The 19,656-nt window shown below is 43.4% G+C and overlaps 1 pseudogene; it reads left to right on the plus strand.

Annotated features, from left to right (window-relative positions):
• The first annotated feature begins 3,273 nt into the window (after nucleotides 1-3,273).
• On the plus strand, nucleotides 3,274-4,133 carry LOC102122208 (small ribosomal subunit protein uS3 pseudogene; annotated as a pseudogene).
• The last annotated feature ends 15,523 nt before the right edge of the window (nucleotides 4,134-19,656 follow it).

Below are 19,656 nucleotides of genomic sequence, written 5' to 3' on the forward strand. Positions count from 1 at the left end.
GCATATACGATACTAGTTCTGTGAAATGATGTGCAAAATATTAGAAGACATCTAAAACTTTTCCCTATGATCAAGTTGAGAGAGGTTGGGTTAAAACAAGATTCCAAAAACATCCTTATCAAGGACTTATTTATCAAGTCGTCCTTTATTGAGGACTTCTCAGGCTTCTGCACCCACCCCCACTCAACCTGCTGAATCTGTCATCACGTGTGGAAAGTGGGAATCTGAGCACTCAACTAAAGACCAAACACTGAGAATGTAATGATAAAAAATCACAGATGACAGTTCCAGACCTTCCTACTGGTGTAGAAGAAATTATAAGAATTGTGAGAACGATAGGCACAAAATAATCAATGAATTAAGACAAGAACAATGCTGCAAACCTTCAGACTGAAACAGATTTGCCCTTAGCTATTTTATGGTAAGACTTCCAAAATGCCAAGACTAAAGAGAAAAAAATCCTCAACGCTTTCTGAGAGAAAATAACAAATTACTTACAAAAACGTAAGTGAATAGAAAACTCGTATAGCAATACCTTTAAAGTTCTGAAAGTAAAGGATTTTTAAACTAGGTTTCTATTCCTCGCCAAAATTCATTCAAGCATATAGCACATTTTTAGACATGTGAGGACTCAAAAAATTTGACCCCTACAAACCTCCATGAAAAATTAAAGAGGCTGTACTTCAGTAAAATAATAATAAATTCCAAGAGAAACTATATAAGAAACAGCAGTAAGTAGAAAAAACATTAACATATATAGTTAAGGACAAGTAATTGCTGATTGCTCTAATTAATGAATAAATAATAATCTGGAGCTAAAATCACATTTATGATTTTTGGGCAACATGGTGAGACTCTGTCTCCAAAAATAAATAAATAGAAAGAGGCCCGGTGCGGTGGCTCATGCTTGTAATCCCAGCACTTTGGGAGTCCAAGGCTAGCAGATCACAAGGTCAGCAGTTCAAGACCAGCCTGGCCCATATGGTGAAACCCCACCTCTACTAAAAATACAAAAAATTAGCCAGGCATAGTGGTGCACACCTGTAGGCCCAGCTACTCAGGAGGCTGAGGCAGGAGAATCACTTGAACCTGGAAGGCAGAGATTGTGGTGAACTGAGATTGCACCACTGCACTCCAGCCTGGGCAAGAGAGCAAGACTCTTTCTCAAAAAAAAAAAAAAAAAGAAAAGAAAAAAGAAAAAGAAAGAGAAAAAAGAAAAAAGGCCCAATAATAGGCAAGAATATTTTGAAAAAGAGGTACAGTGGCCAGGCGTGGTGGTTCACTCCTACAATCCAGAACTTTGGGAGGCTGAGGCGGGTCAATCACCTGAGGTCAGGAGTTCGAGACCAGCCTAGCCAACACGGTGAAACCCGATCTCTATTCAAAATACAAAACTTAGCCAGGTGTGGTGGCAGGTGCCTGTAATCTCACCTACTCAAGAGGCTGAGGCAGGAGAATCACTTGAACCTGGGAAGTGGAGGTTGCAGTGAGCCGAGATCACGTCACTGCACTCCAGCCTGGGCGACAAGAGTGAAACTCTGTCTAAAAAAAAAAAAAAGGTACAATGAATGGCAATTTGTTCTGTCAATATTGAGGTGAATTATAAAACTATTGAAAACGGAACAGAGTGAAACTGTTACAGGAATAAACAAATTGATAAGTAGTGCAGAGTAGAAAGTACAAAAACAGCCATGTTTGTGTTTGTTTGGAAATGTAGCATGTTTATTAACTTATTCTACATGTGTTTAATGAACAACAGGCATTGCGCATAGCATAACAACCAAAACAGTCCATATCCATGGATCAAAGAGGTTACAGTCTAGTGAGGCAGGGCAAGACAATCAGCCAAAACTGATGAGTCAACATCATAGGAAATTCGAGAGGAGAAATATTATGGGGAAAAAACCTTGAGGAAGAAAGAGAGTGATAGGGGTAACATGCAATTTTAAGTATGTGATGTGCATGATCCTCTCTGGTCAGGAGGCATTGATGCAAAGGCTTGAAGGAGGACAGAGACTATCCTAGGCAGACATTTGGCAGAAGGACACCCAGGTGTGGAACTAGCACTGACCTGTTCCTGGATGGGCTAGTACCCGGCTCACTAGAGGAACAGCGAGAATGGAGTGTCTGGGTAAGGAGGGTAGCATTCTGAATGAGGAGAGAGAGAATGAACAACTCAACAAATGGTTTTGGAACAAATGAATATCTCTTCAGAACATGTATATTATCTATACTACCCTACACTGGACACACACAAAAATAGATTCTACATGGATTAGGGAGCTAAATGCAGTGACTTCCGGTTAAACATGGTGGATTGAGTGCCTTCATCTATGTCGGCTCCTTCCCCAAAACTTAGTAAGATGATAGTTAAGAGATTTTTCTTTTTAAAGATATAGACTTACAAAGAGACAACAAAAAATTTTTTTGAAGATAGAAAGCAGAAGGATGCGTAGAAGCTGGCTCGGCAGAACCTGGAAGGCTGAGTTTTGTGACAGCAGTGGGAAAGTCCAAGAGGCGTCTGACTTACAATCCAGAATCCCCAACGGCTCAGAAATGGTGAGCGCCATGGACCTCCAGGAGAAAAGGAGAAGAGTGGGCTATAAATCAGAAGGCTGGCTTCAGATCTCTTTAAGGAGTTTCACAAACAGATCCTATCCGCTGTTCCCCACATGTGAGAAACTTCTCCCTCCCCTCTCTGATAGAAAACTGGAGGTTTATTCTAGGGAGAGGATAAAACAAGACTTATCTGTATTGGAGGGCTCCAGCTGGTTTGAACTAGGGACACTCATCCTCTCCAAGAAGGACCTCAAGACTTGGAAGCCAGTGTTTTATCCTTCAGGAAGAAACTGAAAGTGAATTCTTTGGTGAATTGGAAACAATCCAAGAGGACCGACCTAAATATACATTGAAAACAGGGATTCCTCTGACGAGACAATTCATTCAGCCTACCATACTGTGTGAAAGTTGCCGTGCACAAAAAACTCTTAAATATCACCAGAGAGCCAAAAATCATAGGACGTTTGGAGAAACCCACTAAGGTGATTGATGGGAAGAAGTAAACAGAAAAGGACGACTGGGAAGAAACAGAGGCTGTGTAGGAAAAAGAAAGCTTTAGAAAATCATTAATATCAGGACGGGAGCAGTGGCTCAGGCCCGTAATCCCAGCACTTTGGGAGGCCGAGGCGTGCGGATCACGAGGTCAGGAGTTCGAGACCAGCCTGAGCAACATGGTGAAACCCCATCTCTACTAAAAAAAAAAAAAAAAAAAAATAGGCCTTTCCTTTCGGCGGAGCGCGGTGGGAAGATGGCTGTGCAAATTTCCAAGAAGAGGAAGTTTGCCGCTGATGGCATCTTCAAAGCTGAACTGAATGAGTTTCTTACTCGGGAGCTGGCTGAAGATGACTACTCTGGAGTTGAGGTGCGAGTTACACCAACCAGGACAGAAATCATTATCTTAGCCACCAGAACACAGAATGTTCTTAGTGAGAAGGGCCGGTGGATTCAGGAACTGACTGCTGTAGTTTAGAAGAGGTTTGGCTTTCCAGAGGGCAGTGTAGAGCTTTATGCTGAAAAGGTGGCCACTAGAGGTCTGTGTGCCATTGCCCAGGCAGAGTCTCTGCATTACAAACTCCTAGGAGGGCTTGCTGTGCGGAGGGCCTGCTATGGTGTCCTGCGGTTTATCATGGAGAGCGGGGCCAAAGGCTGTGAGGTCGTGGTGTCTGGGAAACTCCGAGGACAGAGGGCTAAATCCGTGAAGTTTGTGGATGGCCTGATGATCCACAGCGGAGACCCTGTTAACTACTACGTTGACACTGCTGTGCGCCATGTATTGTTCAGACAGGGTGTGCTGGGCATCAAGGTGAAGATCATGCTGCCCTGGAACCCAACTGGTAAGATTGGCCCTAAGAAGCCCCTACCTGACCACATGAGCATCGTGGGACCCAAAGATGAGATACTGCTTACCACTCCCATCTCAGAACAGAAGGGTGGGAAGCCAGAGCCGCCTGCCATGCCCCAGCCAGTCCCTACAGCATAACAGGGTCTCCTTGGCAGCTGTATTCTGGAGTCTGGATGTTGCTCTGTAAAGATCTTTAATAAAATCTTGTACCAAGAAAAAAAAAATAGAAAAATTAGCTCGGTGTGGTGGTACATGCCTGTAATCCCAGCTACTCAGGAGGCTGAGGCAGGAGAATCGCTTAAACCTGGGAGGCAGAGGTTGCAGTGAGCCAAGCTTGCACCACTGCATGTCAGCCTGGGTGACAGAGCAAGACTCCGTCTCAGAAAAAGAAAAAAGAAAAAAGTATTAATATCCTCAGAAACAAAACAAAAAACCGAAACCTTAGAAATAAGCAATAACAAAAGAGCTGACAGAGAACCATGAATTTAAAATATATCAGAAAAGTCACACTACATTTATATATTTGACAACATTAAAACTAAGAACTTGTGTTTATCAAAACACACCATCACAGGAGTGAGAAGCAGATGACAGAGTAACAGGAAATATTTGCAATTTTATGTCCAATGAAGTACTTGTATCCAGAATATATGAAGAACTTCTACAAATAAATTTTAAAAAGATGGAAAGTCAATAAAAAATGGGGCAAAATTTGAACAGGTGCTTTACAAAGGAGAATATTCTGATGGGTATGAAAGGTACTCAGCTTTAGGAAAATGTAATTAGAACCACAGCAATACTCCATCAACCAGAACAGCTAAAGTGAAGAACAAACAAAACAATACCAAGGATTAGTGAGAGTGTTAAAGCAATCTGAACTCTCATACACTACTGGAGGGAGTATAAATTGGTAAAACCCCGTTTTGGAAAATCATTTGGCAACATCTGCTAATTCTGAACATATGAGTACTCTATAACCCAATAGTTCCACTACTAGGTATATATCTAACAGAGATGCACATATATGTAAACCAAAAGACATGTGCAAGAAGGATCACAGCAGCACTATCCATAAAAATTGGATTCAATTGTCTATCAGCAGCAGAATGAACGAATGCACTGTGGTATATTCACACAACAGAATACCATGCAGATTAGACAACAAACACAAGTGTCTTAGTCTGCTTTATGCTGCTGTAACAGAATACCACAGACTGAATAATTTATAAGGAAAAGAAATATATTTGACTCACAGTTCTGGAGGCTAGGAAGTCCAAGATAGAGAGACCTCATCTGGTGAGGGCCTTCTTGCTGTGTCATAATATGGTGGAGGGTATTGTCATTCTGTTGCTGATAGACAATTGATTTACTGGCTTTCCATTTTTTATGTGTAGAAGTTCTTTATATATGCTGGATACAAGTATTTCCTTGGATATAAAATTGCAAATATTTTCTGTTACTCTGTCATCTGCCTCTCACTCCTGTGATGGTGTGTTTTGATGAACAGGAGTTCTTGATTTTAATGTCACCAAATATATGGATCTCATGTGACTTTTCTGATATCATGTTTTAAATTTATGATTATCAGCCACTTTGTTACTGCTTATTTCTGAGGTTTTTGTTTTGTTTCTGAGGATATTCATTATTTTTTTAAAATTTTAAAGAATTAGTTGACCAACTTCAGAAGGGACAACTTCCAATAAAGAGAGTTTCTGAGAGTGAACTGAAAAAATGGTGGCAGGAGGAATCGAAAAATAATTCAAGAAGATATATCATAACTGAAGAATTTGACTTGCCAAATGAAAAGCATCCACCAAGTGGGGAGCACATTAAATGAGAATTGTTCCCCATCGAACACATCATTAGTGACCTTCAGAATCCTGGGAATGGAGAGATGACTTTACAAGTTTCCTTAGAGGAAAAGCAGGTCAAATACAAACAGTAGGAATCAGAATGGCTTTGAAATTCTCAACAGCAACAGTAGAAGCTAAAAAATAATGGAGGAGTATCTTCAACATTCAGATTGTCTACAGATTCTTCAATACCCAGCCAAAGTATGAATTAAATGTGAAAATGGAATAGACATATTTAGACATGAAGGAGTTGCAAAATTTACTTTCCATTCCTTTGTCTCAGGAAGCTGAGAGGATGTTGTTCATCAAAATGAGGAAATAAAACAACAAAGAACATGATTAGCATTCAGAAAACAGTGGGTTCCAAACAAAAGAGAGATGAAGGGAACCCTCAGGACAGGAGAGGAGGGAGAGTCCAGGATGCCAGCCATAAGCAGGCTTGGAGAACAGATAGCCCAGAACTCTAGAATATATTTTCAAGAAGACAATAATAGTGCTAATGTCTTCAAACACATTGAGAGAAGCTTTTCACAACAGAAGTAGAACTTGAAATTCATAAGTGATAAATATATAGAAAAATAAGCAACCAACAAAAGATTATTATTAACTCAAGAACAAACATAAATTTGTTAGAGACTGTAAGGTAGTGGCCATGCCCACAGAATACAGATCCAGAATGCCTGGGATTCAAATTCTGGTTTTGCCACTTAAAGCCCGAATTACCTTGAGCAAATCACTTCACCTCCATGGTCCTCACATATAAAATCAGGATTATTGTAACAGTCTTGTGAGAATTTTGTGAAAATTGAAGTCCTTGGATCTTTTCTTGGCCCAGAGAAAGCCCCATGTAAATGTTAATTATTTATTTATTTTATTTATTTATTTTATTTTATTTTATTTATTTTTTTAGAGACAGGGTCTGGCTGTATTGCCCAGGATGGAGTGTAGTGGTGCGATCTCAGCTTACTGCAGCCCTGACCTCCCAGGCTCAGGCAATCCTCCTGCTTCAGCCTCCTGAGTAGGTAGCACTATAGGTGTGCACTGCCACACTCAGCTGATTTTTTTCTTTTTTTTTTTTTGGTAGGAACAAGGTCTTGCTATGTTGCCCAGGTTGTGAGTATTAACTATTGTGGTTGTCATGACCACTACCACCATCACCATCATCATTGTATAGTCCATGGTTCAGCTGGAAAGGTGCAACTGTAATAGAAATGCTGACTACTAAGCATAAGAAAAAAATGTCTATTTAATTAGATTGGGAGAAAGTGAAGACAGAAATTGCTTGTCAGGTTAGGGAAGGGAAGGAGGAAAGGAGATAAATCATATTCCACACTGGGAAGTCTTAGAGAAATTTTTAAACTGCAAAATCAAAGAAGTAACAATATAGGCATTTTTGTTTAAGACATAGAGGAAGATATCAAAAGGTTAGCTAAAAAAATTTAAGAGTTGCTCTGTGGGAGAAGGAAATGGGTGAATAGACACAGGGAACTTACTCTTTGTAACAATCTTCTTCAATTAGATGCATAGATATTTTAATTCTAAAATTAAAACTAAGTTTTTCTTTGAAAAAGAAATCGCCATGTCAAGTTGTTTCACTGGATAATTCTACTGTTTAAGGAAGAATCAATGCTAACAATAATCAATTTTTTCCAGATAATATAAGAAGAGAAAATATTTCCCTTCTCATTCTATGAGACCAGTATTACACTAATACCAAAACCAAAGAAGTACAAAAAAAGAAAACTACAGATTAATATCCTTCATGCATGCAGACATAAAAATCCTTCAATGAGTATTAACAAATAGACATCAGCGATTTTTTTCTTTTTTTTGAGACAGAGTCTCTCTCTGTCACCCAGACTGGAGTGCAGTGGCGTGATCTTGACTCACTGCAAGCTCCGCCTCCTGGGTTCACACCATTCTCCTGCCTCAGCCTCCTGAGTAGCTGGGACTACAGGCACCCGCCACCATGCCCAGCTAATTTTTTTGTATTTTTAGTAGAGACAGGGTTTCAACATGTTAGCCAGGATGGTCTTGATCTCCTGACCTCGTGATCTGCCCACCTCGGCCTCCCAAAGTCCTGGGATTACAGGCGTGAGCCACCACACCTGGCTGATTTCAGCGATTTTTAAGAGGAATTACACACCATAACCAAATGAAGCTTATCCAGAGATGCAAGGTTGGTTCGATATTTAAAAATCTGTCAGTGTAGTCCACCACATTAACAGAATAAAATTCACATGATCTTATCAATTGATGCAGTAAAGCATTTGACAAATTTATTTAAATAAATTTTGTGTATAAACATGATGTTATAAGATACATATATAATAAAATGGTTACTATAGTGAAACAAATTAACATCTCCATCATCTCATTTAGTTATTCATAAGTCCTCCTGTGGCAAAAACAGCTGTAATCTACCCATTTAGGAAAAATCCTGAATATGATACCCTATTATTCACTGTAGTCCTCATATTGTTCATTGGACCTTTCCATTTGTTCATTCTACATATTTATTTGTTACTTTGTGTCTTTTGACCTAAATCTCCCCATTTCCTCCTCAACTCCAACCTTGGTAGCCACTGTTTTATTCTCTGCCTCTTATATATTTGATCTCTTTTTTTCTAGAGACCCCACATAAGTGAGATCATGCAATATTTTTCTTTCTGTGTCTAGCTTATTTCACTTAGCAAAATATGTTCCAGCTCCATCTATATTGTGGCAAATGGCAGATCTTCCTTTTTATTGTTTTTTGTTTTGTTTTTAGACAGGGTTTTGTTCTGTCATCCAGGCTAGAGTAGAGTGGTGTGATCTTTGCTTACTGCAGCCTCGAACTCCTGGGCTCAAGCGATCCTCCTGTCTCAGTCTCCCTAGTAGATGGGACTACAAGCATACACCACCATGCCCAGCTAATTTTTATACATTTTTTATAGATACGGGGCTCTCACTATGTTGCCCAACCTGGTCTTGAACTTCTGACTTCAGGCTATTCTCACATCTTGGCCTCTCAGACTGCTGGGATGACAGGCGTGAGCCAATGCACCCGGCCAAGATCTCCTCCTTTTTTAAAGGCTAAATAATATTCCATTGTCTATTTATGCTATAGTTTATCCATTCATCCTTTAATAGACACCCAGGTTGTTTCCATACCTTGGCCATTGTGAAAAGTGCTGCAACATGGGTGTGCAGTTATCCTTACCAGGTGGTGATTTCATTTCCTTTGGGTATATGCCTAGAAGAGGGATTACTAGGCTGCATTTGACGAAACTTAACATCTTTCATGATTTTTAAAAAAATTCTCAGAAAACTAGGAATAAAGGTGAACTCCCTCAACCTGACTTAAAAAAAAAAATCCTGCAAAACATAATGGTGAAAGACTGAATGCTCTCCTCATGAAATCGGGAACACAGCAAAGGTCCCCACACTCTGTACTACTATTCAACTTAGTCCTGGAAGCTCTAACCCGTGCAAAAAGCAACCGAAGGAAATAAAAGACACGGTTACAGCCTATTCTCATTATTTAGGGGTAGTTATATTCCACAAAGTCACCGCAAACACCAACTTAGCAAAAGCTGAACCACAGGGTTAGGTTCCTTCCGGGCTCCAGACATAACATTTTCACCAACCAAAACACCATTTACGCTATATAACTTTGTTTGCTAATGTCCTTGTAAAACAAGTCTCATTATCGTTGAAAATTTGCTGTCCCAAATAACGCTTTTCCTATGTAACACTTAGAAGGTGTTTTTAAAATTCTTCACTAGCCTCCCTATCTACAGAACCTGCCTTTCCTGCGAGTTTAACATTTTTCACACCACATTGCCTTTTGAAACATGCAAGCCAGGCCAGTACTAGCCAAGCAAGGTCTGGCATTTTCCTGACCCTGAGTAATGTGACTGCAAATTTCCTTGGCTGTCAGCCTCACAACTCTGTCCACTATGATGTGGGGGCTTGGGGATTTTCTTTAGTCATCAGCTAATGAATCTATAAATTTAGTTGCTTTTCTATCTTTTCTGTGGTTTCATCATGCTCTATAGATATTACTTTAGCATTTTCTGGAGCAGCCTCAAGTGCAGATTGGTGAATTTCCTCTTCCTTTTTATGGATGAACCATATTTTTGATTCATTAACATTGAACTCACAACCAACAGCACTATATATAACTCATGCCGGAACTGAGCTTATCTAACACACGAATTATCTCCATAAGGCACACTGCAGCCTTCTCGCACTCAGGAACACTAGACATTTCAGCACTTTGCTGGGGACCATTTTAAACAGTGACATCACCAACAAAAAGCACACAAATGCAAAAACCATCCACCAATGTGTCCCCCTCAACTACAAAGATGACAGCATATCCCAGTGTGTTTAGTGAGTGCTGCAGACACTCCCGTAGCTTAAAAAGACAATTTGTCCCTGACCCTACTGCAGTTGTTGCCTGTGCTAAAAATATACAGCAATTCAAGAGGAAACAATGTGACTTAGATTTGGTACTGTTTGTTTTTTATTTTTTAAAGTTTTTAGAAATAAAGAAAAAAATTATTACACAAAGTGGCCTTTAGATGAACCATGGGTTCATGATGCATTTACCTTGAGGTGGAAGCCAAATTCATTATCAGAAAGCTGTGAGCGGGAGAAAGTATACGCTATGTGCATATCAATGCATTTCTGAATCAGTGAGTCGGTTCAGTCAACAGGTATCTCCTGAGCCTACGCGGAGCTGCAAAGACCAGCAGCAGGCCACGCCTCCCTCCAGCCACGCCCAGTCCAGCAGCAGGGACACCCCGAAGGCAGAAACCTTCACAGGGGATAAGCTGCCAGTCTGGGAAGAGGCAGAGGATTTCTCGAGAATAGAACTACTGATTATGTTGATGGAATGAGGCTGGATTCACTCGGAGATGGCGTTCAGCTGGCTTGCAGTGTACCTGAGCCTCAAGCAGGGAAGAAATGCCTGCCAGGTGGAGAAGGGAATTAACCGGTTCAAAGAATTCAAAACTAGACGCAGCGTGGCCCCGAGTCTAAATGGTGAACATCATTGTTCACTTCCTAGTTCATACATGTGATTGTTTCCTCCGGGAGGGACAGGGAGACCTGGGTGGCTGGGCCGGAAAGATCGCCCCCTCTCGTCCTGATGAACCCCTCACACCTCTGCCCCTCGCACCTGGCACGGAGTGACCCCCCACCCGCCCCGCGAGGGCCCGCGCGCTGGGCCGTATCATGTCCGGGGCTGGCAGGCTCGCTGGGTCCTTCACCATCTTCCTACAGACATGAGGGTTCCCTGGGCCACTAGGGTGTGGGCCCTCGCAGTTCGCTGAACTGGCACAGGTTCATTCTCTCATGCTTTATCGGCCGCGGCACTCACAGGCCAGCCCGGATTCAGGAACAGGGAAACAAACCCAGCTCTCCACGGGAGAAGGGTTCCGGCGTCTGCAGGCACCATGAATTTGCCCTAGGGAGGATTCTTTTTTTCCTGTCTTTTTGTTTTTCTTTTTTTTTTTTTTTTTTTTTTTTTTTTTGAGACAGAGTCTGGCTCTGTCGCCCAGGCTAGAGTGCAGTGACCGGATCTCAGCTCACTGCAAGCTCCGCCCCCCGGGTTTACGCCATTCTCCTGCCTCAGCCTCCCGAGTAGCTAGGACTACAGGCGCCCCGCCACCACGCCCGGCTACTTTTTTTTTTTTTCTATTTTTTTAGTAGAGACAGGGTTTCACCATGTTAGCCAGGATGGTCTCGATCTGCTGACCTCATGATCCACCTGCCTTGGCCTCCCAAAATGCTGGGATTACAGGCATGAGCTACCGCACCGGGCAGGGAGGATATTTTTAGGTAAGCAAAGTTTACTTAAAACCTTGGGCGGGCACTCAGGGAAGGAAGACCCTAAATAGCTGAGAATGTTGTATATGGTACTTTGGCTGAGAATGTTGTATAAAGCACTTTTCAAACATTTCTATCAGAATACTGCTACATATCAAGCAGGGTATATGAAAAAAACCAAAAAATGAAAAACCCAGAATACTCCTACTGACTGCAAGCCCACTGTGGACAGAGGCTGGGAATACAACCGGAAGCCCCAGGTGAAAAGTGCCATACAGGCCGGGCACTGCGGCTCACGCCTGTAATCCCAGCACTTTGGGATGCCGAGGCCAGCGGATCACGAGGTCAGGAGATCGAGACCATCCTGGCTAACACAGTGAAACCCCGTCGCTATTAAAAATACAAAAAATTAGCTGGGCGTGGTGGCAGGCGCCTGTAGTCCCAGCTGTTTGGGAGGCTGAGGCAGGAGCATTGCTTGAACCCGTAGGCAGAGGTTGTAGTGAGCTGAGATCGTGCCAATGCACTCCAGCCTGGGCAATAGAGCGAAACTCCCTCTCAAAAAAAAAAAAAAAAGTGCCATACCATTTGTTTTTGGCAACAGTATACAGTAGACGTTTCTTTTGCTAGAACAGCAGTGTTTCCATAGCCTGCTCCTGAGTGGATTCAGAGTCTCAGGGCCCATGAGCACCCAGGATGCCCTGTGGCTTCACCACTTCCGTCTTGGGCTGGCAGTGTCCCAGTGGGGAGTACAGCAGTGGAAGCCACTTAGGGTCCTGGGAGGTGCTGGTTGTGGGGTTTTAAGAATGCTACTCAAAGGCATGCAAGGCGGACAGACAGAGCCTGGAGGTGACTCACAGACACATTTTGGGGAATTAGTAACAAATCACCTTTTTATGTTTTCTTTTAAAATATTTTTTTCTGGTCATACAACAAATATATGCTCATTAAACATTTCACATTATTTATTTATTTATTTATTTATTTATTTATTTATTTATTTATTTTTGAGGTTAAGAGTGGAAGTCTAATGGGCAAAAGAATGAGCAAAGCTCTCTCTACTGCAGAGAGAGAGGTCCCGGAGAAAATGGGTAGCCCCACAAAAAAATTTTTTTTTCTGAGACGGAGTCTCACTCTGTCACGCAGGCTGGAGTGCAGAGGTGCGATCTCGGCTCACTGCAAGCTCCGCCTCCCAGGTTCAAGCAATGCTTCTGCCTCAGCCTCCAGAGTAGCTGGGACGCCCGGCTGATTTTTTGTATTTTAAGTAGAGACAGGGTTTCACCATGTTGGTCAGGATGGTCTCGAGCTCCTGACCTTGTGATCCACCCACCTCAGACTCCCAAAGTGCTGGAATTACAGGCGTGAGCCACCGCACCCCGCCGCCCCACACAATTTTTTAAAGTGTAAGAAAAACATCTGAAATCCTGCAACTGTTAACCATGTTAACCTGTTGGTTTCCATCCCGTACCAATTTCTATGCATTTACACACACATACTTAATTTTACAAAAATGGGATCATAGCATAGTTGCCGTTTCTACTACATGTATTTTCCTTTTTTGGCCACTTTTTGGGTACCTGCTTTAAACTCATTTAACCCCACTCCCCACCAAGTAAGCCCATTCTTTCTATGTGCCTATAATCATATGGTAACATATTACAACACTTTAGGTGTTTCTTTTGTCATATTTGGCCAAAAAGGATTACTATTTTATGAATTTTTCTGTATCTTGCTTTTCTCATTCACAGTTTGGAAATTCCTCCACACCGTACAGTGTAGCTCTCACACATTCCTAAATGTTTACAACTAGTTCATGGAACGTACATCTCATGGTTCACAAGCCTTGACCAATGCATGGATGATCCCTTTGTTTTAGGCATTTTATCATGTGTTACTTGTAGAATGATGCTGCAATAAATATTACTATATAAATGTATATGTTGGAGTTTCTATTTTGGTTGCCTAGATTCTCACCGTGAGCCAGCTGTATTGCAGAACACATATTTTAATCTTAATACATATTGCCAGATTACTCTCCCAACAGAAACAGCAATTCACAGTTCCCTCAGCAATAAATGAATACCCTTTCTACACATTTTTGTCAGCAATACAGGTTATCATTTTTTGTAATTTCTGTAAATTTGCATATCTGAATTTTAGCATATCCTTGATTATTTATTTCTATTTAATGACTATTCATATCTTTTGTCATTTTTTACTTTTTCTCTTTTTAATTATTGCAAAAGTGTTCTTTGTATATTAGTGCATTAATTATTTCTCTTTCATAGGCATTGCAAATACGTTTCCAATCTAACATTAGTCTTGACTTCTTTGGTATTTTTTGTTATTTAGATGTATATATCATTTATATATGTATATGTGTGTGTATTATATATACAAAACAGATATTACATACATATGTATATAATTTTTTATGGAATCAACTATGTCTATCCAGAGTTTCTGGTTTTTAGTTTGAATTTAAAAAGGTCTCTCTAACCCCTGGATTTACATATATTTTCTTAGATTATTTTCCTAACCATTGTCCTATATCACTGTTTACCTGTGCTTTATTCCATCTGTAATTTTAGTAGATGATGTTAAGAATAGGATTCACTTTTAATTTTTTCCAGATGGATAGTCTGTTGTGCCAAAACCACTTACCAAATCACCTTTTCCTCTGAGCTGACAGATGCCCCCTTGGGACACACCAATTGCCAAAGAACACTAGGATTTCTTTCTGCCCCCACAATCTCTCTGTCTATCCTAGTTTTATGACCAGACTGTCCTGATTACAAACTGTGTTTGCTTTTTTTTTTTTTTTTATAGACGGAGTCTTGCTCTGTGGCCAGGCTGGAGTGCAGTGGCATGATCTTGGCTTACTGCAACCTCTGCCTCCCGGAGCCTGGTAAGGGAGGAGACCACCCCTCATATTGTCTTATGCCCAATTTCTGCCTCCAAAGAAAGAAGAAGTAAAAACTAAAAGGCAGAAATGAAATCCACAGGCAGACAGCCCGGCGCCACACCCTGGGCCTGGTAGTTCAAAATCGACCCCTGACCTAATCAGTTATGTTATCTATAGATTACCGACATTGTATGGAAATGGAAAAGCACTGTGAAAATCCCTGTCCTGTTCCGTTCCACTCTAATTACCAGTGCATGCAGCCCCCAGTCACATACCTGCTGCAGCCCCCAGTCACATATCTGCTGCTTGCTTAATCGATCACGACCCTCTCACGCGGACCCTCTTAGAGTTGTGAGCCCCTAAGAGGGACAGGAATTGCTCACTCAGGGAGCTGGGTTGTTAGAGATGTGAGTCTTGCTGATGCTCCAGGCCGAATAAAGCCCTTCCTTCTTTAACTCGGTGTCTGAGGGGTTTTGTCTGTTACTCATCCTGCTACACAGGTTCAAGCAATTCTCCTGCCTCAGCCTCCCGAGTAGTGGGACTACAGGCATGCACCACCAAGCCCAGCTAATTTTTGTGATTTTAGTAGAGACAGGGTTTCACCATGTTGGCCAGGATGGTCTCAATCTCTTGACCTCATGATCCACCCGCCTCCGCCTCTTAAAGTGCTGAGATTACAGGCGTGAGCCACCTTTAGGTTTAGGTTTGCCTTTTTACCTAAACTTTGCAGTGAGGCAAAACCTCCAGCGCTGGCCAGAAGTCTATTCCTGCTTCCCCTAGCACAGTGGCTGCGTCTTCGCGGGCCTGGGTGCGGCCAAGGCCATGGTCCACACTGCTGTCCTCCAGTCGTGCCCCTTCCTGCGGCTGGGGAAGGCAACTGGGCGCTTGCCGGTGACAGCCACAGCACCTGTGCCACGCCAGGCCTCCGACTGTGGCTTTAGAGCCGAAGCTTACTCATCCTGATGCCACAGCCCGACTCTGCGTGGAGGGAAATGAACTTGGTTCTAAGGACCTGTTTCAGACCCTCTGTTGCTGAAGCCCAGCTCCCGCCAACAGGAGAGGGAGAGGGGCACTTCACCTGCCGCTTGCTTTATTCTCGTACTTATTTACCTCCATATCTCCAAATAATCTGCTCATTTCACCTTTTCTTGATTTATAAAATTGAAATACTATTAGCTTCAGGCAATTAAATATTAGACTCAAATACACTAACCAGACTTTCAATTCCCGGTTTCTTTAGCAGAGGGCCCTCCTGGTTCCCCTTTCTCCCAAAGCCCCCTTCCCCCAAAACCTCCTGGCTCCGTGGCAGGGCTGGGTGCAGGGAGCTGCGGGTGGGGTCAGAGGCAGCTGCCACAGCTCCTCCCCGGATTTCACCGCCTCGCCGCTTTCACCCCCACCCCTGCAGCCTCAGGGATCATCAGGCACACCAGGGAGCCCTCCCCTCCTCTGCAGGCCCTGCCCATGCACTGGGAGCTGTAGCTGTCCGCTCTTTTTCCTCCAACAATGCCTGTGATCTATTTTCCAGCTTCCAAAAATAAATAGAAATTTCCCCATCAACTGTTAACGTCCCTTCCCAGTCTTTTCACTCTCAGGGATTTTTTCCTACAGATTTATTTTTTCATGCATTTCCCACCACCCTGAGCCATTTTGGTAACTGAGTCCAGGTCAGCCAAGCAGTGTAGGACACTGTTTCCTAAGCATTGGCTGTGGTGACCTAGTGGCACCAAGAATTCCCTCAGAAACTTAATAACGATGCAAACCCCCAAGTGTCCTCTTTAGTAGGTCTGTCATGGGCTCTGGAAATGGAGCGTTACATCTCTCCTGGGAAACTAAAGCACGTCTCGCCTTGAGGACCATGGCGTGCACAGTCTCTGCTAGTGGACACTTGGGGGCTGAATTTTACCACTCCCCCAAATTCCTATGTTGAAGCCCTAACAGCCAGGACCTTAGAATGTGGCTGTATTCAAAGATGGGGGTCTTTAGGCCGGGCGCGGTGGCTCACTTCTGTAATCCCAGCACTTTGGGAGGATGAGGTGGGCAGATCACGAGGTCAGGAGATCGAGATCATCCTGGCTAACATGGTGAAACCCTGTCTCTACTAAAAAATACAAACAATTAGCCGGGCGTGGTGGCCGGTGCCTATAGTCCCAGCTACTCGGGAGACTGAGGCAGGAGAATGGTGTGAACCTGCGAGGCAGAGGTTGCAGTGAGCTGAGATCACACCACTGCACTCCAGCCCAGGAGACAGTGCGAGACTCCATTTGAAAAAAAAAAAAAGATGATGATGATGGGGGTCTTTAAAGATCTGATTAAATTAAAATGAGTCATGGCTCCAGGCACCTAGCTCACACCTGTAATCCTGGTACTTTGGGAAGCCGAGGTGGGTAGATCACGAAGGTCAGGAGTTTGAGACCAGCCTGGCCAACATGGCAAAACCCTGTCTCTACTAAAAATAAAAATAAAAAAAACAGCTGGGTGTTGGCCAGGTGCGGTGGCTCATGCCTGTAATCCCAGAACTTTGGGAGGCCAAAGCGGGCAGATCACAAGGCCAGTAGTTCAAGACCAGCCTTGCCAATATGGTGAAACCCCATCTCCACTACAAAAATTAGCCAGACGTGGTAGTGGGCGTCTGTAGTTCCAGCTACTTGGGAGGCTGAGGCAGGAGACTCATTTGAACTTGGGAGGCAGAGGTTGCAGTGAGCTGAGATGGTGCCACTGCACTCCAGCCTGGGTGACAGAGTGAGATGCAGTTTCAAAAAAAAATTAGCTGGATATGGTGGTGGGCACCTGTAATCCCAGCTACTTGGGAGGCTGAGGCAGAAGGATCCCTCGAACCCGGGGGACAGAGGTTGCAGTGAGCTGAGATCACGCCACTTCACTCCAGCCTGGGCGACAGAGCAAGATTCTGTCTCAAAAAAAAAAAAAAAAAAAAAAAAAAATTAAAATGAGTCGTATGGATGGGGCCTAATCTAACATGACTGGTGTCCTTACAAGAGGCAGTTAGGACCCAGACACACACACAGGAAAGGCCATGTGAGGACACAAGAAGAAGAGGGCTACCTGCAAGCCAAGGAGAGAGGCCTCAGGAAAAAACAACCCTGTGCACACCTTGATCTCAGACCTCCAGCCTCCAAGACTTAAGAAGGTAAATGTCTGTTGAAGTCCCCAGGTCTGGGGTGTTTTGTTACAGCAGCTCTAACAAACTAATACGACACTCCAATCAAGTATTCTTTACAGCACGCCCAGAACTGCCGGGCTGAGGCCTTGCCCCGAGATTTTTAAGCCTCGGATGGGGAGACCAGTCTTCCAGATAAGAGTGATTTTTAAAGCTAGCAAAGCCCCAGCTATACAGTGCTTGCCTTTGCTTATATCACAGTTACAGAGTTTTTGCATCAATGACTCTTGAAAACTCCTTGAAAACATTTGTTATTCATAGGCAAAGTAGATAGTCTACAAATGAATGTGGTTAATTATTTTAATCTTGAGATAGATCATATTCTGAATTAGAAGCTTTGCTAGATTTCTACTTTGCAAGGGGATTTTGCTATGGAGTGTTTTGCAGATTCCCACTCACCTTAGCAATTTAATCCACAAATGGATGTCGAACTCCACCAGCTTTTTAATCACCCCACTTAGTAATGAAGTGAGTTAAATGAATTTATATCATCCCAGGCACTTGACATGCAATCATCAGATAGACCAACAGTGCCAGGGGCCTGGTGGAAGAGCAGCGAGAATTACAGGAGCTGCAATCAGAAGAAGACTTTGCACAAAGGCTGCACGACCAAGACAGAGACAGAGACAGGAAGAAAGGGGCAACGAGACCAGCCCCCAGCAGAGGCATCAGAGACACGGGACTGCTGGATCACGTGTGCAAGCACGTGTCATGGATGGGACCCATGAGGCATGACTAAGGATTGCCTAGAGGCGAGTGAGCCCAAGAACAGCAAACGGTGAGGACAAGGAGCAGAGAGGAGAGGGAGGCATGGAGAGTCCTCACTCCTGCCTCCACCCTGTCTTAACTGCAGGTGTCTTGAGGGCAGAAGCACCCCCAATGCTTCCTTCACCTTCCCTCAGCAAAAGGCAGCATGGATTGGGTGCTGAGCACAATGTTGGGCTCCATACTGCTCAATAAAGACAAGTTCTTTGTCTGAACACTAGCCTGTGCGCATGATAAACACATGCTGACTTCAAGGAAGGTCAGTGGGTTGAAAAATGCATTGATGGAATGAATGTAAGTTCTCTCTCTAGTGGGAACAGCTTCGCCTTCACTGTGCTGATGGCACGCTTTTGGAGAAGTGCCAGTCACATGTTCTAAATCTCTGGCCAAATTGGTATTTTGGTAACCTAGGCCAAATACCCCATGGCCCTGGCCACAGTGGCTGGCCCAAGGCAGTGCAATAAGGAACCTGAGTCATTGGGACCTTACATGTGGCACTGGAGAGAAAGGCCATGGCCCCTCCTGTCTCATTCAGAAGGAGATGATGCTAGATCTGCCACAGCCACATTCCCACCGCCGTCTGCAGTTAGGAAATGAAACCAAAAAGATACCAGCGGAGAAGGGAGGGAGCATCCTGGATACCCCACGCTCCTGGGTCTATCAGCCTGAACTGCGTCTACCCCACACTTCCCAGCTCTTAGGTTTAAGCTGATTTGAGGTTTCACTCCCACAGGATATGAGACCTTGGGTGGGCTGTGGCACGTGACAGACCTTACAATACAGAAGAGACTGGATCAAGACAGGAGAAGGCCGGGCTCTCCCTACGTTAACCGCCCTCACGGGGTGCAAAGCTGCTGGGAAACCCTCACCTTTTGCCACCAGGGATTCAACCACATCCCTGCTGAGCTTCATCCAGAGAGCCGTGGAAAACGCCAGAATATGAGGTGGGGCATCAGCCTTCTCCAGCCTTCAACTACGAGACAAGCCTCCCTTCAAACAGAGAGAAACAGAATGGAATTCAGTTTGTTTTTAAAAGCAAAACCAAAAATAAACCAGAGAGAAGAGCTTTTCTGACTGAGACCAGAGAACCAATACAGATAGTTCAGGTAATCATGCCCTTTTTCTGATTATAAAAGGCAAATTCCCTGCCGCAACCTGGAGTCAGTGTGAGCAAATAACAAGCTACCTAGGATTGCTTAGGGGCTGCAGAGAACCTATAGGTCAGAGTGACTCAACATTGAAA

This window comes from Macaca fascicularis, chromosome 15, assembly GCF_037993035.2.
Source record: "Macaca fascicularis isolate 582-1 chromosome 15, T2T-MFA8v1.1".
Lineage (NCBI taxonomy): Eukaryota > Metazoa > Chordata > Mammalia > Primates > Cercopithecidae > Macaca > Macaca fascicularis.